Here is a 22,781-nt window from a genome sequence, read left to right as displayed (position 1 = left end):
AACTCTCAGCTATGACCTGTCCGTCTTGGGTGGCCCTGCACGGCATAGCTCATAGCTTCATTGAATTACGCAAGCCCCTTCGCCACGACAAGGCAGTAATCCATGAAGAGTGGTGTTATCTGCATATCTTGCATATTTTGTAAGTCCTAGCAAATCTTCATCCATCAAAACATCAACACTTATATTTCTTTCTATTCATTGCAAGTATTACCAAAACTACTACTATGCCAGTGTGAATCTCTACAGAAATAACAATCTTGATATCTGAATGCTTGATAAATGATACTTCAGTATATTCTTTTTACATATCAGTACCTTCAAAATAAATTATTAATGACACTTGCATGCATCCCCATCATTATGTGATCAAAATTCAGATGCTTGGCAACTGGTTCATAGTTGTGAGCATTGCTGTGTCCCAGGGTCATGTGATCACCTTTTGCAACCTTTTGACAAGCAAAATCAATGGGGGAGCCAGATTCACTTAACAAGCATGTTACTAACTTATCAACTGCAGTGATTCACTTAACATCTGTGGCAAGAAGGTCATAAAAGGTCACATAACAAATTTCTCATTTAACAACCAGAATTTTGGGCTCAATCGTGGTCCTAAGTCAAGGACTACCTTGACTTACCTTGAATGCTATTGGCAGAATACAACAAAAATACAAGCCCCAACTTTTAAAAGCTAAACCTTTAAAGTTTCTGTTTTCATACATGAAATTGTTTAATTTATCCTGTATTCACATGTTCCAAAATTCAGGTTTTTGAGATATTTACAAATCTTGGTAACATGAATATAATTATACTTCCTAGTTGGTGGCAAGCATGCAACATTGTATTGGCTTCCAAGATAGCCTCTTGATTATAAAGTATAATTTGCATAGAATACCATGAAAGTACACGAAATAAAGTATGTTGGTTGTGTATACTGGTCAAAATGTGCCAAAATTGGTTGGTACTATTCTTACCATTAGCAGAGAGTACAATCTGTGGCACATAAAACAACTAGGTTTATACTTTCCCTACCTTTATAAAACTACTGATGCACAGCTATTCAGATCTGAAGCAGAAAAGATGCTTCAGATTTGTATAGTAGCTGCATGGTCTCAGGAAAATATACATTTGTGTTAAAGAGGCACCCTATTAATCCAGCGACATATTTTCCTGGGACTGTTCACCGTGAGCTAAGAATCAGAAAAATCTTCTTTAAGGTAGTACTGACAAGTACCACTGCGTTTCTGAATAACAGTTCTGATGGTCATGTGTGTCATGTTCCCTTCATCATTTAATATATTTCTGGATCAATGGATGAGGAATGCTCTTGGTGTCTTCAAAGAAATGTCAATTGAGAACATGAATGTATGTGCATGCAGACGATGCCATGTTGTTGGCTGAGAACCCAAATTACTTGTGCAAATGTTAGATAGATAACATGATGTTACAAACAGTAGGAATCTGAAAATTAGAATATCAAAGACCAAAGTGGTTGTGTTGGACACAGAAAATGGGGTGATAATTACAAGTTACCCATAAATAGCAAAAAATAATAAGTAGATGAATTTATGTACCTTACCAGAATTTTTACTAAAGATGGGAAAATGGATGGAAAACTTTTAAGATGTACAGTCTCGACAGAAAAATAATGGATAATACAGTATGTGTTCTCTTGTGAGGAATGTAGACTGAATGAAAAAATGAGTATCAAGTACAAAAAAAGTTTATTTAGCTAGTTTGATTATATACAGAAAATGAAAGAGGACCACATTAAAACATAAATATATGAAAGAAGAATGAATAGACTGAATGGAAGCGATAGATCAAGAGCAGTGGGCAGAGATGGTGAAATCTTTAAAACAAGAGATGTGAGAAGTTTAAAGAAGAAAAAGAAGTATATAAAGTGGTATATGAATGTGATGGAGGCTAAGAAAAATTGCAAGGATCATTCTTTGGCTTAACCTATAGACCTGTATACAGTATACCTCCCTCAACCTCTCAGAGAGATTTAGGGTGTTAAATTATGTCATGCCTCTGTATAATGTTTCTTACTGCCTTATTACCTTTCTGGTAATATTCACTCATCCACCACTTAATTTACAGAAATCAACAGGAAAGGGTCTCACCTCTCTCTTTTTAATTTATATTTATTGATTCTACTTAAAGTAAAAACCAAATTGAAAGAAAAACACAGAAAAGTGCAAGAAATGGAAAAAAGCAAAAAAAGAAAACTAAAGTTACGAAATACTATGATAAATGGCTATTAACAAACCTATTGTCTCCCCCCACCCGCCACCTTTAATTCTTTCAGAAATCTTTTCAATCCCTTAATTCTCATCTGTTTCAATCTTTAAATGCTTAAACTATTAGTTTTTGTTTTTTCCCCTTCTTTTAACAAAAAGTCCATAAAAGGTTTCCAGTCTTTCTAAAAAGACTGGTCACTATGTAGGTTAGTTTTGCCATATCCACTAGTTCTCACTTTGTTATAACCCATTCCTCCATTGTGGGAATTTCAATATTCTTTGTGCATATAATAATCCTGCTGCCGTTACCATACACAAAACTAATCTTCTATGAGTCTTTTCTAATTCAGGATTCTTAAATACCATTAAAAAGTTTTTTTTTACAATATTAATCGTTTAAAAAAATGTATCATTGTATGCGTTTGTATCCAAAATTTCTTGGCTTTCTCATAATGTCCCATCATGTTTTTCACATTCCCAGCATTGACTTGAGATCCATTCATATATTTTGGATAATTTCTCTGGTGACATGTACCACTGATATATCAATTTATAAAAAATTATCTTAAATTATAACACAATGTAATTTGCATCCTATTTAGCCACATTCTTTCCCATGTATACATCTGTAGACAATAGCCAAAACTGGTAGCCCATTTTATCATACAATACTTAATTTGTTCCTCTTCACTTTCAAATCTTAACAAAAGCTTATGCATTTTTGCAATTACATGTTCATCATTTGTACCTAACTCTTCAAATTCCATTTTGTTTTTAATTTCCAAGTACCCCCTTGTCTATACAGGTATCAATTTTTTCTTTTGTGTACAGTATATGAGAAACATTGAAAGCAATGCTCTTCTGAAGCTAGTTGTTCTCTTGATTCCATCTTAAGTTTTCCATCTTCCTATATTAATAAATACTAATATATTAGCCACTACTCTTTGCCTTTCTCTTCTGTAAAATATTTCCTGTGCTAAGGCCAGTTGAGATATTTTTGCACACAACCTGGGATTGTATGAGAGCTTATTATTTCCCAGTGCCGTCAGATTAAACAAATACATTAAAGGCAAAAGAATAAGAGTTGTTAAAAATGAATTGGGATTGCGGGGATAATTTATCTGTTTTAGGGATCTCTGGAAATAGTTTTATTTACCATATCAGTTCACTCTGAGCTAATCTGATCCAACTCAATGCCCTGAATTGAAAAGATATTCAGAAAAAAATCAAGTTATATTCTCCCAATCTAGCATAGGAAGAAGAGAACTAGCAGTAACTTTTTTGATGTTCAGTAGAACCAAATAATACAGTATTTGCAGGCAAACTTGAATGTTATGAAAGGGGAAGAATATTGAATGCCATAGTAGAAATCAAAGTAAACATTTTCAAACTTTGTCAATTCAAAATCTCTTGGGTATTTTTTCTTTAAAAAAGGGTGTCTACAGCTTTGTTTTGGGAATAGATACTATGATATCAGTAATGATATTATTCTGTACAATGAGGAAGTTTAGACAGATGTACTAAGGAGTCTGGCTGAATACGCATGATTTCAAGGAATGAGTGTGGTTTTCTTAAATCAGTGGGATTGTTTGTGATGTGTTGAATTAAACATTAAGTTCCTGGTCTTTTCCATAAAACAAATCAGTCATTAGACCAAGTCAGATAAGTAACATAACTCACAAAATAATTCACCAGGTGATAAAGATACAGCAAAGGATGGATTAATCTTAGTCCCCATGCTTTCTACATCCCTTGACTATTGGTGGTTTGATTACAATCATCATTTTGATTGGTGTTCAGACTTGTCAATATCAGAATACAGTCCTCTCCTATCCTCTTCTGCTTAATGGAGTTTCATCATTAAGTGGTGAAAAGGGGCTGAATTGATTGTGTTATTGTTGTTGTTCCTTTTTTTCCAAAGCTGCAGAACTGACAAGAGATGATCATGGGTAGATCTAGAGATAAAAATTTATTTGCATATTACTCCTGGGGATATATGCAAATGGCAGGAAGATCACCCGCTCTATGTTCCAAACTCTGGAATATTTTTGCCCCTTACCCATGCTTATACCACACACAGTCCCCACAATGACAGTTTCCTGCCTTTTGCATTTCTCTTCCCCCTTTTTAACAACAATTAGCCAAACTTGTGACTCACCTCACGTTCTAATCCCATCCGAGCCACAATGTTTATTTCACAGGACGTTCAATTAATTGGTAATACAATCTGCTGTGAAGTCTTGTTTCCTTTCCCTCTGTTGCTAAGTATAACCTGAATGGCACGGCAAGTCACAAAAGAAAAATAATTAAGCAACCTTGAAAGGGCAGGCTGCCACGATTTCACACACAGCAAAGTACTTATCCAAGGTCAAGGGTTCTGACAGCTTCAGACTCAAAAACCATTTGGAAGACAAAAGTGGATTCTATATTCTGACCTCAAATATGAGATGAACAGCATATCCACCTAGGATCTTTCTTGGCTCACACATTGTGTTGGTAAAAGAAAGGAGAAATATGTAAAGAACATCCAGGTAGTATAATAGGCAGTTTCCAGTGAAACCAGTTGCCACTTGTTTGCTTCTCTGTGTTTCCTCCCACTGCTTTTCTCCCTCAACAACATCTAATGTGCAGAAAGATAGCCCATTGCTCTCCAGCCTATCACCTTTCTTTTTTAACTTTCTGACAATCCCAGCCCTTTGCCAAGAATATTTTCCTGATGCAGCAGTTTTATCCTTCACGGGGCAGGAGGAAGGACTGAGAGAAGCAAACAGGTGGCAACTTGTTTTATTTAGGATTTCCTCCTTTCAGAGCAAAACAGAAAATCTCACCTTTTAGCTTAGATTAGAAAGTCATGATAGCTAAGCCTAGCTAGTGACACGATGGAATAAGTTTATCAAACTATCATTTTAATGCACAAAAATATTGTTGGACAAATGTTAAGTTTCAAAATAAGCTGTACATGGTTTCTTCTCCCTTCAAACCAAGTATCTTGAGACCTGTTCTTCCCCTTCCTTTCTGCTTGGTGGCAATCAAGCAGAACAACATATAAAGTTTTCTTCTGAGTGATCTTTGTAATAAATGGGATAGTTAGAACTTTCAATTAAAAGACCCTGCTGTGAAATCAGACTGGGATGTCACACGTCAAGCATTTATTAGTTAATTTCCATGAGGAATAAAACAGATTTTGTCTTCTTTCTCCTTTAAATTCATTTTATAAGCATTGTGACTAACTTTTTAACAGTTATTAACATGTCAGAATAAGGATGTTTTAAAACTTTTCTGCTCTTGCTATTTTCAATAACTTATTTGCATCCAAAAATTGCAAAAGAAGAAAATTTTATCTTTTGAAGTTAGCTTGGTTAGTTAATAAATTAATTGTCAATGAAGTTTTTAAGATAGGACTTGGGATATCTACCAATTCCTTATAAATCTGCTTTATTTGCTTTTGTCTATCGGCGCTTAGGACTGAGGTCCCTTTGGTGAAGAGTGAACATTTAGGCAAGAGCTATTTTTGTGTAACTGGGAGACTGGCCATTCTAGCCCTGTCTTAGGCATGAAGCTAGCTCTCAATCTGAGGAAGAAGGCCAAAGGAAGCAATTTCTGACAAGTGTTGCCAAGAAAACGGCATGGACTTGAATGTCTTAATTGCCAGGACTCAAGACTAGCTTGAAGACATACACAGAAGCACACACCACCTCACTTAAGCATCACCAAAATCAACAGTTTGAATATAGATTTGCATAAACACTTTAAATATGTTATTAGCCTAGATGCAAATGTCAAAAACAGGACTATAATTCATACATTTGAGATGCTTATGACAAAGGAGATCTGGTAGGTGGTTGTTGTGGTTTAGATGGAAACTACGATACTGATACATGTCTTCAAGGTTCATCTTGTTCCCTCTGATTTTTTTCTTCAACATTTGGACAGAACCACCACTTCAGTGCAGGTTGTCCTTGACTGTTCATTTAACAATGGTCAAAATTTCAACAACCTTGGAAAGAGTGCTTTACAGCACATAAAGCACTTCTAGGTAAAAGGTAAAGGTAAAGGTTCCCCTGCACATGTGTGCTAGTCATTTCCGACTCTAGGGGCCAGTGCTCATCTCCATTTCAAAGCCGAAGAGCCAGCGTTTGTCCGAGGATGTCTCCGTGGTCATGTGGCCGGCATGACTAGATGCCAAAGGCGCACAGAATGCTGTTACCTTCCCACCGTAGATGTCTCTAAATATTACAGTTACATGATCAAGATCTTGGTGCTTGGCAACCTATTGGCACTCACAATGAGTTGCCAAGCGCCCTGCAATGACATGATTGCCCTTTGTAAACTTCTCTGCTGGGAGTGCTGGAATTGCTGTCATTGAGTGAAGCAATCACATGGGAAGTCACATGACTTTGCATGGCAATCCCATGACTGCTTCACTCAACAACTGACAGTTCAATCCCAATTGTAAGTCAAGAACTATCTGTATAGGAAATTTCCTAATCAAAGATTGTCCTCTATGACAGGGGTCCCCAACCTCCAGGCCATGGCCCGATGCTGAGCTGCAGCCCATTGGGAACTAGGCCACTCAGACACTGGTCCGCAGAGCCAGAAAGGTTGGGGACCACTGCTCTATGAAATGTTCTATATTGTCATTACCCAATTATTGCAAGCATCTAACAACAACAACACCACCCCATTCAACAGGGAAATGTAATAAGATTAATTTTCTCAGCATTTATTTATTTAATAATTTTCTGTTTCTGGGAAGATGTGACACTCCAACCTTCCACCATTACCTTGAACAATGTGATTTAAAGTTTCTTTTTTTTATTGAAAAGTTTTACAGTACATTTTTTTTAAAAGAAAAACTCCCTCCCTCCACCTCCCCTCCACCTTACCCTCCCTTACCCTTCCCTCCCCCCCCCGACTTCCCAGAGCTGAATACAGGGTATAAACTTTACAAACTTATGCTAAAATATGCTAACGAGCTAAAATAAAACATGAAATTCTATCGCACTTTAACTCCCCTTAAACATAACTATATTACTAACAAATAACATAAGTAATAATACATCATACTGTATAAAACCAGTACTTATTCAAATGCTAAATGAAACTTTTTAGTCCCATATTTGTTCTGAATATATTCGATCCATCTTCTCCATTCCACAATATATCTCTGTTGCGATTGTTTTCAAACATGCTGAAATCTTTGCCATTTCCGCCAAGTTAGAAACTTTCAAAGTCCATTCTTCTATAGTAGGCAGTTCCTCCTTCTTCCAATATTGCGCTACTAAAAGTCTTGCTGCCGTAATTAAATTCAGCATCAATTTAGTATCTATTGACAGTAAAATCTGTAATAATACCCAACAAAAACAACTGTGGAGAAAACCTTATCTTTTCCTTAAATATCTTCTGCATATTCCACCAAATTTTAATCCAAAAAGCTTTGACTTTTTTACAAGTCCACCATATACTGTATGATAATACGTTGCATCCTCACAACCACACCTCCAACATTTAGGCTGGCAGTTCAGATACATACTTGCTAGTTTTTTAGGGTCTAAGTGCCACCTATAAAACATTTTATAAAAATTCTCTCTTAAATTTTGAGCCTGTTTAAATTTTACGTTTCTAACCCAAATCTTTTCCCAAGTATCCATTGTTATAACCTCCTGAAAGTTCTGGGCCCACTTTATCATACAATCTTTGACAAGTTCCGTTTCTAAGTCAATTTCTATCAGTGCATTATATATCCTTTTTATATGTGCTTGACCTTGATCTGTGATTTAAAGTTTCCATTTGAAAATAATTGTATTAATTTCAGAGAAACCTATTGTCTGGTCTCCCCAACATCACTAATGAAACTATCCTTCACCCATTGTTTTTGTTATTTATTAAACATTAAAAGCATCATAGGGAATAATTGTTCCCTGCAACATAATTCCAGTAACATCAACAATAGATTAATGGAAGCTGGAGTCCGAGATGGCGCTGCCTTGGGAGGAGAGGCGATAGACGGCCGAGCCTCTTGTTGTTTTTCAGGCCTCCTGCGGCAATATTCTGCCGTTTCCAGCCCTGGAGAGGCTGGGAGAAGCGGAGGGGGCATCTTTGGAGGCGAGGTGTGATGCAATCACCTCGCTGGAAAAAGGAAAGCACCCCGACGATCCGGAGGCTTGAAAGAGGGCCGCGGTTTGGCAGCCCCGAAGCCAATGACTCGGCAGTTTGAGAAGAAGCAGGGAAGTGAGAAAGAGTAGAAGAGAATTTAAAGACTTTCTGAGCGAGCGTGCCGGCGGGGTGCTAAGCAGATGTGAAAGGAGCGGCAGCCAGTTATCGGGGGTGGTTTTGGCAACAAATATTTTTCTTTCTTTTTTTTTGTTACCCCTTTTGTCTTTTGCTGCCGTGAATGCTGATTAGAGGCTTAAATGGACTTGTCTACGAATATGACATGATTGGTGGAAGCTTTCTCTTCCCTGAAAATGTTAGTGTATTGATTTGCGGACTTATAGAAACTGACGGATATTGATGTGACTCCTTCTTTTTTTTTTCTACCTAAAGAGCGGAAGTGAAATTATTAGAAGGAAGTACGGGGTTTGTGATAAAGTATCTGGGAAGGAGTTAACCTGTGGTGTACAGTAGTGTGGAGAAACCTCCTGGGACAAACTGAAATGTCTTTAACAACGTCAACTAAAACCTTAAGGAAGGCCCCTACCTTGACAGCAGCGGCCTCTCCGGTTACAACGCCACCAGGGGTTAGGAAGTCGGTGGAGAGCCTACCAGCGACAGAAAAATCTGCTACAATTCAAGGGATTTATACGATGCTACAAAACATGCAGGACATAATGGAGAGGAATTTTGACAGCCTGAAGGCTGAGTTGGGGGACATGAGAGAGGAGATGAAGGAAATTAAAGGAAAATTGGGTGTAGTCCAGGTGACTCTGGATACGCATGAAGAGCTAATTAAAACAGTAGAAAAGGACTCTGAGAATATGGAGAAGCAGATGGAGAAATGGGAGCACAGGTGCACGCAAGCATCCAAGAAGCTGGAAGATGATATGGTGTACCTGGAGATGGAGAAAGCGGCCTTTTTTTGCGCTTCCAAAATGTGACAGAAGACAGAGAAGAACAGCTGGAAGAAGTGGTAGGAGAAATGATTGCAGACCTGATTGGGAAAGAGAAAAAAGAGGTTTGGTGCGATATTGATGAGGCTTTTCGAGTTTATACCAATTATGCCAGGCGATACAGCCTCCCTAGGGAAGTGCATGTTAGGTTTACCAAAAAGGCGCTTAGAGATGAAGTGCTTCATAGAGCTAGAGATCAACCAATTCAGTATAAAGGCCGTCCGGTTACAATTCTTAAGCAACTGCCAAGAAGGGTCCGAGAGCAACGTCAACGCTATCAATTTGTTACTACGCAATTGAGGAAAAAAGGTGTGACATATAAATGGCTGCTTCCAGAGGGGCTCCTGGTGATGTGGGAAGACCGAAAGATAAAGATTGAGAGTCTATGCGACGCACAAGATTTCTATAAAATTTTTTGTGGGACTAGTGATCAGGAGAGTGATGGAGAAGTGGAGAGTAGAAGTCAGAGGGAGGAGAGGAATCGGGGGGAGCGGAGGGGGGAGGGGGGTGGAGAGGGAAAGGGAGAAGAATACAAGAGGGTAACTAGACAGACTACTAAATCTAAGGCCCCACGTAAGTAAGGATGTGTCAAGGGGTGAATTTTTTTGACACTCAGTGTTAATGGTCTCAATGCTCCTGTTAAGAGAAAAAATATCTTAACCAGATTAAGGAAATGTGGAGCTGATGTATTATGCCTTCAGGAAACTCATATTAAGAAAAGCCAAATTAATTTGTTGAGTTACCCTAAACTAGGGAAATTATTTGTAGCGTCTGCTGAGGAGAAAAAGAAAGGTGTAGCAATGTATGTTAAGGAGTACTTGTGTCCTAAAGAATTATGGGTGGACCCGGAGGGGAGAAGCCTGATGCTGGAGATAGAAATGGTGGGAAGCAAAGTGTTACTGGTAGGCATATATGCACCTAATAATAATCAGGGAGACTTTTTCCAGAAACTATATCGGAAAATATTAGACCTGGAGTATGAGCAGATGTGTCTCTTGGGGGACTTTAATGCGGTGGTAGATAGGGCTAAGGATTACAAAACAGGGAGGGTTGATTTGAAGAAGAAAAAAGGGAAAGATAGGAGGGTGCAGAAGCAGACACATTGACCAAGAAGTTGAAGGGTAAAGAAGAGACACCAGCATTTCTATCATGGAATAAATGGTATATTTGGATGGATAAAAGATTAAAGAAATGAGGGTGGCTTGGAGGTTGGTCAAAAATGAAGTGATATAGTCTTTGTTAATGAATAAGCTTTGGAGTTGGATGGTTATAAGAGACTTAATGAGTGGAATATAATTGTTAGTTTAGAAGTAGATATAATGTAAAATTTTGAAATGGTTTTCAATTTTTTGATTTCTTTATTTTTTTGTATATTGTAAATGTTTTTTTTTTGTCTTTGTTGGTGTACGGTGTGTTTTTAACACGAAATGTAAATAAAGATTTAATTAAAAAAACCAATAGATTAATGGATACCAACAAGTATATTTTCCCACCCATGTTGTGAATAGTATAATATGCTATGTTGTTAGTGAAAGTAATACAGTACTATGTCCTTCAAACACAAGCAGAATTTTACTTTTTTTTTCCTGGAAAACCCGTAAGTTTACATAATCAATAAAAATGTCAGTATAGCGAGGGTCTCTAGAAACCCAAGTATCATATAAAATAAACTACTGGAGCTTGAATTTAATCCAAATATCAGATGTATTCTCCCTGTTGTTCATACATTCGAGGATATATCTAGATCAAGTTGCTCAGCCCTTTCTCACAAATAGTCTGTGAGTCTTGTGTTACTCTAATTTCTGGAATCAGTTACTCAAAGTCAAGTTTTCAAATGAATTATTTTAAACAATTAGAACGGGATTACCAGTAGACAAACATATTACGGTAACTATTAAAGAAAGGCATGTTCTATTTAATATTCATCCAATATTGCCTCCATTTGAGCATCTTGTATTAACATTAGTTATATGCCAATGCACAAAGCTTTATCCAATATATTTCTAATAACATGGTATGAGTGTAATTGTATAGCCTACATGAAAACTATCTTAGCAACCATTAGCCATTGAACACAGACACTAAGTAAGATACTCTGGTTAATATTTGGATGGGGCCATGGCTGTTGGCTTGACTGGGAAAAGCAAGAACCGGAAAAGACAATGGCAAACCAAGCCTATTTTATTGTCAAGAAAATTACAAAGACACAATTACTAGGAACTGAACCTGACTTGATGGCATGACATGCAGAAAGTAACAAAAGAATAAACCTCATTGAATGCAGTGAGAATTATTGAGGTGTGCCATGAAGCTTGCAGGTGCCTACAGAACTGAAACAAGAGATTTGAAAAAAATGGGTTTTTTTTTAATATGACATTTGAAAAAGCAGGTATATGGATGCCTTTATGCATTGTTCAACCTAACTAAGGCTCAAGGCTGAATCAGCCTTCCATCTTTCCAAGGTCAGTAAAATGAAGACCCAGATCATTGGGGGCAACATTCAAGTAATACATTGTAAATCACCCAGAGTCCTGTAAGAGCCTTGCTGGAGCAGTGGGCTAATGCCTCCTTAAGTAACACCAGCTGCCTGCAATTAGTGCAGGTTCGCATCCCACCAGGCTCAAGGTTGACTCAGCCTTCCATCCTTCCGAGGTAGGTAAAATGAGGACCCAGATTGTTGGGGGCAATAAGTTGACTTTGTAATAATGCCGCTTGGGGGGGGGGGGCGAAAGCCCTAATAAAGCAGGCATATACATAGAAGGGACGCGGTGGCTCAGTGGGTTAGGACGCTGAGCTTGTCGATCAGAAGGTCGGCAGTTTGGCGGGTCGAATCCCGAGTGCCACGTAGCAGAGCGAGCGCCTGTTACTCATTCCAGCTTCTGCCAACCTAGCAGTTCGAAAGCACGTAAAAATGCAAGTAGAAAAATAGGGACCACCACGGTGGGAAGGTAACAGCTTTCCGTGTGCCTTTGGCGTCTAGTCATGCCAGCCACATGACCATGGAGACGTCCTCGGACAAGCGCTGGCTCTTCGGCTTTGAAACGGAGATGAGCACCGGCCCCTAGAGTCGGAAACGACTAGCACGCATGTGCGGGGGAACCTTTACCTTTACCTTTATACATAGAATGAAGGCTATTGCTAAGCACATTGATTTGTGCTTAGATTGTAAGCCGCCCTGAGTCTTCGGAGAAGGGCGGGATATAAATGGAATTAAAAAAATAATGCCATGGGGCAGTATATAAGCCTAAATGTATTGCTAATGCTATTGTTGCTCTATGTAATACTTCTTTATAAAAGACATATGAGATAAAAGATTTAATTTGCATCAGAGCTTCCTCCAAAAGTATTTTCTTTTACACTCCGGCATTCCTACAGTATTTGGCAAATCATACCCTGCTCTGTTTAACCCTGTTATAACAGAGTTACAAATCTATCAAAATACCATACGTCACTCTTGTGGGAGGAAAAGAAAATAAATTCCCACTTCATCAGATATCTGTGAAATATTCCTAGTGAGATCATAGGGTTAATCCTCACAGCGCTTTCAGAATATAGCAGTTATTCTTTTTTGTTGATGGCACTAGAGACAGTTGAAGCCATGTGCCTACTATATTCACCTTGTTCACCACAGGCTGCTTATCAGCTCCAACTAGCATCAATACGCCAATGCATGCTTAGTTCCACATCTGGAATTGGTGGATACAAATGTGATTGGTTTATTTTGGCACTGCCAAAAATTAGCAGGAAGTGAGAGGGGGCGGGGAAAGGAGCCTATGCAAGCTGAAAGTTGTATGAATCATTAGCTATCAGAACTGTGTTTGGTTCTTGGGCTGCTATTGGAATGTCCACATTAACCATGATTAACAGGTGACACAAATACTACATGTCCAAATAGAACAGTGCTGTTGTCTACTATTCCAAGCTGTAATGTACTGTGCTGATTATAAAAGATTTCAGTGACAGTGACAGCACCGTTTACATGAATCTCCTCAGTCTTATTGAGTTGTAAGACTTTGTGCGTCAGGCGCCATTATCATTCTTCTCGTGCTGCTTCTAAATAGACAGGAAAGTTCTTCTGAGTAGAAACTACTGCCACTGCATGAGGTTACCCACTGTTTGCTCTATACTACAGAGTTAATGTATGGATTGAGAGGCGGTGGACTAGTTGATCAATGGCTTTCTGTTTACCTGTTGCTGAAACACAAGCAAGATGCTTTTGAAACCAATTGGGAAGCAATACAGAAGAAGGGTATCACCCTCCCTTCCACACTCGGAAGTTCCCCAAGTGTATCTGATTGGCCACATTGTGCTACAAAATGCTGGACCACATGAACCATGGTACTGGTTAAGCAGGGTGCTTTTTATTGGTTTTTAAAATCATGTACAGGTTCATTATGAAGCCATAACACTTACAATGGAGCATCATATAGGATCAAGTAATGCAGGTAAGGTACTGGTATATCTTATTTTACTAATAGCAGTTTAAGGCCACCATTAAAAGCAATAACATGCTGAATACAGCTAGCCCTCAGCTTACAACTATTTGTTTAGCAACCATTCAATGTTACGATATTGAAAAAATGTGACTTAAGACCAGTCCTTACAGTTGTAATTGTTGCAGTATCCCCACGGTCACGTGGTCAAAATTTCAATGTTTGATAACTGACATGGATTTATGATGGCTGTAGCATCCCAGGGTCATGTGATTGTCATTTGTAACTTTCCCAGATGGCTTCCGACAAGCCAAGTCAAAGGGGGAAACCAGATTCGCATAACAACTGCATGATTCATTTTACAACTGCAATTATTTGCTTAACAGTTGTGGCAAAAAGGTCATAATATTGGGCATGTCTCACTTAATAACTGCCTTACTTTAGCAACAGAAATTCTGGTCCCGATTGTGGTCGTCCGTCGAGGACTACCTGTATGGTACTGTTGTTTCCTCTTCATTTACCTAGCAGAAAACAAAGAAGAGAATCCTTTATCTGCTGGGAAAAGAGAATACAACCTTTACTTCATTCTTTCGTTCAATCAAAGGTAAGGAACTCAGATTTTGGTAAGGGTAGAAAGTGTCAATAGCTCCCATTGTGCTTGGCAAAGGTATTTCAATCAAAATAGAAGGACTCTAAGCAGCGCCTTAAGTGAAAACCATCGTCTCTGGTACGTTCTGTTTGTACAAGTAGAGATATTAAACAGTGTCAAGACTGAGCCAAGAGAAAGAGAGATTAAAAATGAAGCAGATGATAACACGTCAGGGAAATCTAGTGGTTGGGAAGGGGAATTGTAAAGTCTATAATTCTCACATGCCAGCAGAAGAGGACTCTCGTGGGCTCTTTATGCCGCCAGGAAGAGGTTTTACTCTTTATTTCCCATGGCAACATTTCCAAGGCATAAATCAAACACAAATGAATAACCTTTGATTTATCATTCCTAATAGAGAACTACATCATATTGATATGTCATCGCATTTCAGCACTGACCATTATGATGCCAATCACCATGTAATTTTCCTTTATGTTATAATTGGCAATGAGGACGTTCTGTCCTATTCAGTCCAATTAGATTTCCTTGTTATTTTCATAGTATCTGAGGGCATACCTGTTACTACCATTTCTAGCACTTTCTAATCATAGTCATTTCCTTAAGAGACTCTGAAAGGTCACCTTGGTTATAGCAAGGTGAGAAAAATAACAAAGGACACAAATTGTATTGCAAACGCTATCATCTAAATATATATATACGTACATACATGCTACACAGTCTTGCATTTGAATCACAAGATAATATCTTCCCACATTGTTGTCAAGGGCAAGGGGAAAGCTGTTATCCTATCATTCTCTTCCTGCCAGATCAATTTTCAGCACTGACAAAAGAGGGGGTTTTTTTAAAAAAAATCTCCATATAACATACAGATCAGAATGTGCTTGCTTGGTTCATGTAAGCATGCTTAACTAAGACTCAGTATCTACATTTGCGTAACATGCTAAGTCTGAGTAGTTTTAACTTGGGTTAGTTTCTATGGTTTCACACAATGATTGTCTGCTGACCCTATATTGCAGTGAATCCTGGTGTATAAACACAACCATGAACTAAAATGAAGTGCTTAGACTTTTACTAATTCTGACTCCCTAAATATATTTCCAAGTTCCTTAAGGTGCGTCATATGTAAAACTGAGGAGGAAATGGTTAAAAATAAATAGAAGTTTTTTGACTAAAGTGTAAAACTCAGCCTGGCATCCTTATTAACAGTATCTTTCATGAATTCATCTGAGTATTTTTAAGTTATGAAATGATTTTTCCCAAACTGAAAGCATAATTTCTTTATTCTTTTGAGAACAACTGCAATCACTGATGTTGTCTCCTTTGGAAACACAATAACACATTATTGCCTGGGCTCATGTATCACACACTGGCTGTATGCATGCAACACATTGAAACTCAAACAGATTCACCACATTAAGCCTATCATGCTATGTGAATTCACCTGCACACTTTGTTTTGGTTCAGCATTGCATACAAAATGGAATACAAGAGAAAAACAGAGTTAAGTTAGCATCTGAGTCTAAATGATGGTATATTTTAATATAGTATGGAGTTTTTGAACATGCAATGGTGTTGATTCCTGCATAACATTTAAAAGAAGCAATGGTGAAAAAACAAAACAAAAACCTCATTAGAGCTTTGCAGAATGTGCAACCTTAGCCACTGAGTCAGACTATTGATCTAGTTGTCCTGCTTTCCTAATACATCTTCTGAAAATCTAGCTCTATTTGGGATTGACCTTGGAGTTTCTCTAGACAAAATATGTTTTGCCACAGAGTGAGGGTATAATTTTTGAGACCTGATTGGGTGCAAAGGTTACGATGCTGGACTAGAAACCAGGAGTCCATGTGCTCCAGTCCTCCCTTCGTTCGGGAAACCAGCTGGGTGATTTTGGGCCACTTTCAGCCCAATCCACTTTCCAAGGGAGCTGTGGTGAGGAAAATGGGAGCAGGGATTGTTATGTACTTGAGTTGCAAAAACTAAAAATGGGATATAAATTCAATAGATAAATATGCTTTTTATAGCATCTCCATAATCCTTTGAAAGCCTTTCCAACCTGGGGTCAACATATTATGTTGGGATAGCACTTATGATGATCACTGAAATTACAACACATTTGAGGGGAGTGCTAGGCTGTGGGATGGTCCCAGACAGGCAAATCCTGCAGGCATTAGCTAGGGGTGTGGGTTTAAAAAAAAGAATGCAAAGAATAAACACTCATCTCTTTCCCCCTGCTTCTTATTCCTTCCTAACTACAGTGGAAGTGTAGGAAATTCTCAGGTGTCCTTCTCCCAGATTTGTTTTCCCTTTGATGATGTGCAGGAATAACATAAAATCTCCACGACCAGATTAGATCCATTTCAAGACACAAAGGCTTCAAAATATCTATTCTTGAGACCTCGAGCCATTTTCCTAGAGCTGGACTGCAAGCATTCCCTATGCTTGAATGGAGTTGAGAACAACCTGGACTAAGACCAAGAGAAAATCTCTGAAGGCCAATTTCATGCCCTGCCTACCCACGAAACATGCAGCAAGCAAGCAATAAGCTGGGAAAGCACATGTGCAGAGCAGCCCTTATTGTGGTATCTCAGCGAACGAATGGCCTGAGTTCTGTGCTAAAACACAATAGCCCAACACTAAGGAGAGATGGGGCAATACTGCTGCCCAGGGTATAGAACAGGGGTGTCAAATTCAATTTCATTGAGGGCCGCATCAGCATTGCGGTTGCCCTCAGGGGGCCGGGTGGGTGTGGCCAGGGTGGGCGTGGCCTACTGGGTGGGTGTGGCTAGAGTGGGTGTGGCCTACTGGGTGGGTGTGGCCAGCTTTACATCGTTTGCATCAAGGGTGCCTATGGGGGCCTGGGCAGGAGTGGGACAGATCTGAGGGTCTCTAGCAGAAGGAGGGTCTCTGGGCCAGGGCCAAGGCAGTGGGGGCCGTTCCCTCACTGTTTCCAGGATGGCTTCACGGGCCGCATGAAACCACTTCACGGGCCGGATCCGGCCCCCGGGCCTTGTGTTTGACATGTCTGGTATAGAATCATAGGGTTGGAAAGGACCTCAGAGATCTTCTAGTCGAACCCCTACTCAAGGCAGGAGTCTTATACCATCCGAGCCAAATGGTTGTCCAGTCTATTTTTGAAAACCTCCACAATCCCAGGAAGCCAGCTATTAATTGCTCTCACTGTCAAAACGCATGGCTAGATATTGATGAATCCACCTCCAGAGTATAAGCGACAGCTGCAGGGTTCAGCCAGACTACGTGGTCACCCCATCACAGCTCTTCTTCATAGCTATATTGGTTAGATTCTGCCTTATTCCAAGAACCTGTGAGACTAATTCTCTTTCTTATAACTGGAATGGGAAAGATACCTTTTTGGAAAGGAAACAAGTGAGCAAGATAAGGACATATCACTCAATTCACGATTTGTGCTATTCCCAGTTTATTTTGTTGTTGTTCAGTCGCTAAGTCATGTCCAATTCTTCATGACCCCGTGGACCATAGCATGACAGCCTCAAGCCATGTCCTCCACTGTCTCCCAGAGTTTGCCAAAATTCACATTTCTTGTGTCCAGTTTATTTGTCCATTGAATATTCCAGAATAAGTTGGACTTATACAACACACAAAGCTGTAGGCAGTACACACATGGCAATATTGAATGCAATGTTTTTCTACATAGTTAGGTCTTGATTTACAACTGTAATGGAGCCTTGCCATTATGGTATTAAGTTGTGATAGTCATAAAGTAGGTCACAGGTCTGACCTGATTTTTTTTTTACCTATTCTTGCAGAGCTCATTGAGAGAACTCTTTCTTTGCTATGGGGTGCTTTTGCCAAAAAAAGGAAGTAAATATAATTTTTGGTAAAACAGATGTAAATCAGTCATGTGACTGCTGGATGTTACAAATGCAGGCTGGTTGCTGAGCACCCAAAATGCAGTCACATGACTTCAGAGGGGGAAGCTGTTGGAATTTCAGAACTGGGTCCTAAGTACCTTTTGGGGTGTTTATCTAATTTTGAATGATTGCTAAGGGAGACTGATTGTAAATTGAGGATTGCCTCTATTGGGCATGCTGTAATTTGGACTTGCTATAATCCAAGATTATAAATCAATTTCATGTTGGCTCCAAAAGCTGCAGACATGAGCTTTCTGACTTGAGGAACAATGCACTTATTCCTTGATTAATGGCAATAATTCTACTTCAAATTTAAACAGCAGCTTAGCATTTTCAAAATATAACACAAACCTTGTACAGTAGGACAATATTAGCTGCATTTGTACAGTGCATTTAATTTGCTTAAATTAATTCGTTTTCAGCACTTTACACTGAACCATTAATTGACTGAGTTGGGTTTGCCTATAAAAAGCTCAGTAACAGATTTTGGCAGTAGCCAAGTTAGCATTCATAAATGCAGCAATTAGATTGGTAATTAACCTGATCAAACTTCTATAAGCACAGCCATGATATTGCAAAGGGTATGGGTGTGAAAATCAACAGCTAAAGTCATTTTTTCACAAGTAGTTGCAACATCTTAGAGCAGGGCTTTTCAACCTGTGGTACGCATACCACCAGTGGTACTTTAGCATCTGGCTGGTGGTACGTGAGCCCTAGCTAAATCTAGTGGGGGCTACAGCTGATACAGCCACCCAGAAGTGCAGATCAGCTATAGCCCGGCGCTGATCCTGGAGCTTCAGTTAGCAAGTAGCATGTTTTCCAGAAGTGCAAGCAAGTGAGCTGGGCAGGAGCCCAGGATCGGCGTGTGCAGCTACAGCTGAGCCGTGCTTCCGCCCAGAAGCATGGATCAACTGTAGTCTGGGGCTGATGCTGGGCTCTTGCCCAGCTCACTTGCTTGCGGAAAACATGCTGCTTGCAAGTTGCACTGTCCCAGGGGATCAAGTGATCCCCTTTTACGACCTTCTGAGAAGCAAAGTCAAGACAGATTCAGTTAAACAACTCTGGGACTAACTTAACAACTGCAGCGATTCACTGAACAAACATGGCAAGAGAAATTAGTAAAATGGGGCAAAACGGTGCTGTGAGCATGTACACAAGGCTCTCAGCAACAGTGGCGTCTGTGTGAGGCTTGTGGTGCCGCCACCACCAGGCTCACGGCGATGCTACCACCAGCGCTAAGATCGTGCCACGGCCCACACCAATGTTGCCCAGGTGCAAGGATCGTGCCGCTGCCCCCATGCAAGGATCGCGCCACAGCCCGCAGTGATGCTGCCCAGGCACGAGGCTCACACCGCTACGCCTGTGCGAGGATTGCTCTGCAGTCCACCTGCTGTTCGCGGCGCTGACACCATCCGCACAAGGTTCGCGGCAATACTGCCACCCGCGTGATACTAGTGGTGCTGCCGCTGCCCGCACAACACTCACAGCAACGGTGGCACAAGGGGTGAGTACACGCACACATCCGCGCTTCTGGGCACTTGTATCAGCTGTAGCCTGGCGCTGATCCTGGGCTCCTGCCCAGCTCACTTGCTTACAGAAAACATGCTGCTTCCCAAGTGAAGCCTCAGGATCAGTGCCGGGCTACAGCTAATCCTGGGGCTTCACTTAGCAAGCAGCATGTTTTCTGCAAGCAGGTGAGCTGGGCAGGAGCCCAAGATCAGCGCAGGTCTACAGCTAATACAGCTGCCCTTCCTTCCTTCCTCCCCTCTTTGTCTCTTCCTTCCTTCCTTCCCTCCCTCCCTTCCATTTTCCTGCGCTATGCCGCCCAGACCCCAGCCTGGTTTTGGCAGGCAGCAGCGCATTCTCACCACACGGAGTGGCCGGGCGAAGTGAACCGACGAAAATCAGGGCCCTGTCTGTGCACCCAGCAGAAGGAAGGGACAAAGAGGGAAGGAAGGAAGGAAGGAAGGAAGGAAGGAAGGAAGGAAAGGACAATGAGAGGGAGGGACAATGGAAGGGAAGGAAGGGACAAAGGGCGAGGGAAGGAAGGAAGGAAAGAAGGGACAATGGGAGAGAGAGGGAAGGAAGGCACCCAGTCCCACCCCCTTCCACCAAAGACCCATGGATTCCCCCCCATAGGTACCCCACAACCTGATTGATGAACTGTCCACGCCCCCACCCCACCCCACCTCACCTCCACCCCTTGACTTCGCTTGTCAAAAACTTGCAAAAGGTGATAACATGACCCTGGGACACTGAACGAGTATGAATCAGTTGCCAAGCATCCGAATGTAAATCACATGACCCTGGGGATGCTGCAATAGCCATAAGCGTGAAAAATGGTCATAAGTCACTTTTTTCAATGCCATTGTAACTTCAAACAGTCACTAAGCAAATTGTTGTAAGTCAAGGACTACCTGTACTTTTATCATTTTCCCCCTCTTTTTTGGTCAAGTTTTTGACACCTTGCTGGGCAACTGGTGGTACTTGGATATTGCCTTATCCTAAAAGTGGTACAATGGGTGAAAAGGTTGAAAAATCCTGTCTTAGAGCATCCTCCACCCAGTGGTGGGATTCAGCCAGTTCGCACTTCAGAACTGGTAGCTAATTTTTTGTTGCCCAGGCCCAGAATGGACTTTCGGAAGCGGCATCCACACAGACAATCGGTTGTTCACATATTTGAATCCCACCACTACCTCCACCCCGAATCACTATGGGAATATAAAGCTTGTCTTTATTAGTTATATTAGCAGAGTGATGCATAGATGCCTTATAATTGCTGATCTCATTGAATAATGAATATTCAATAATGAGATGTTCTAATAATCTCATTAGAGTAAACACAATCCAACTTTGCTCCAAACTGAGTAGAGGGGTTGCCCATTTCGTAGTTCAGCTCTTTACCACCATCAATTCCATTATTCCTTGTCTAGAAATCAACTCTTTTGAGATGGCTAATATGGATACACAAAATACAATAAAAAGAATAAGAATTACTAGTGTAGGCAAATATGTGTTTTTCCTGGTTCTATTTCTCATATTAAAAAGGTAACTATAATTTATTCCACTTAGAGAATCTGGATAAGTATATTATGTCCCATGATTCCTTGTCTGAATAGAGCACAAGGTGCTTTTTTTCTCCAGCAAAAAATTGCTTTGTAGAACGGAGTACAGCAAGAGTATTGATGGCCTCTTGCTTTGAGGGCTCACAAAGGACAAAGAGATTGATGAAGAAGGAATCCACCCAAGCAGGAACAGCTGGAGAGAAAGAGCAGCAGAGGGCTATTGTTCTCCTCTTTTTACAGCTGAACTTTCCAGAAGCCTCTTGTTGACCGTTTTAAGAGCAACAACCTGGAATTGACTAAAGAGCTCTTGTTATATGCACTTTGGTCCAAGGAAGCCTTTCGGATGGGGGGAGGGGGGGGAATTGAGACAATTGCCCCAACCCCACCCGTGGCAATCAAAGCAAGATTCGGTATTTGAAATGACCAAATTGATCGATATTTTCACTGTCAGCCATAAATCATTAAAAAAAATGTATTATTTTTTTTGCCAACTGTTAGGAAGATTACGAAAGTCTTCTTCCGTAGACTATCTGCCTGCGTGCAATTATTAACGATTTAAGAACCTGAGCAGAATTTCTCATCTGGGATATTGATCTTCGAGCCTTTTTATTTATCTCTCCTCCTGGACTCCTGGCAAGGCTGCAACGCGGGATCATCTCAACGGTCTAAACTGGAAGAGGCGCGGGAAGCGAACCAGCCAGCGAGCACGCCCGCCACCTCCCGGACCGCCGGCGCAGCGCGCCCAAAGGGCTGCTCTTTCCCCCGTCTGCGCCGGCCCTCCGAAAGGCTTCATTGTCCCTCTAGCAAGCCATCCCCGCCCCGCTGCGCGTTCAAAGCGGGCATGAACTAACCATCCCAACCTTCCTGGGGATACGTGTCTTTCCGGTCCAATCTCCTGCGGCGAGGAAACAAGATGGATGCGCGCGTAAAAGTTCAATCCGAGGCTGCGCGTGGCTGGAGGTGGGAACGACCACGCGAAAGGGAAGCGGGCGGTCCTCGAGCGGGGAGAGATTCGCCAGTTTGCACGTCAGTAATGTATAAAAAAGCTCCGATTTTCCGCACTGCATCTAGTTGACGCCATTTATACAGGGGTGATCGTTTTACCTCGTCAGTGTAAAGGCGAGATTTGGTCTCTTAATTTCTACTCTTTCTCCTGCGGTTGCTGTTTGGAAATTGCCAAGCGGTCGCGAAACGTGTGAGAAAGATAAACTTTAACCCTTGGGGCTGGAGGAATCGCTTCAGTGTAGTTTACACGCGTGCTCAGAATTATTAATTTTGTGCCATGCGTGACGCTTCTCCTTAAAGGATAGGACATTTCTGAATTTGGATCTGCAGTGTAAATTATCGTGCAGATTTTGTCTATTATTATTTATTATTAATAGTTGGAAGGGACCTTGGAGGTCATCAAGTCCAACCCCCTACTCAGGCAGG

General features: G+C 40.6%; 1 long non-coding RNA gene across 1 annotated transcript in view; it reads right to left on the bottom strand.

Moving 5' to 3' along the window:
• LOC308670541 overlaps positions 1-22,263 on the bottom strand; it is a 28,859-nt gene extending 6,596 nt beyond the window's left edge. Inside the window, exons 1-3 of the long non-coding RNA XR_014027033.1 lie at positions 22,202-22,263; positions 14,222-14,303; positions 4,399-4,512 (exon numbers count right to left, since the gene is read on the bottom strand). This is a non-coding gene — a long non-coding RNA (uncharacterized lncRNA). The remainder of the gene's footprint in view (positions 1-4,398; positions 4,513-14,221; positions 14,304-22,201) is intronic.
• Positions 22,264-22,781: the final 518 nt, after the last annotated feature.

This window comes from Vipera berus, assembly GCF_964194415.1.
Source record: "Vipera berus genome assembly, chromosome: 7".
Classification (NCBI taxonomy): domain Eukaryota; kingdom Metazoa; phylum Chordata; class Lepidosauria; order Squamata; family Viperidae; genus Vipera; species Vipera berus.
The sequence above is the reverse complement of the archived record's forward strand: the minus strand, read 5'-3'. Positions and strand labels throughout refer to the sequence as shown.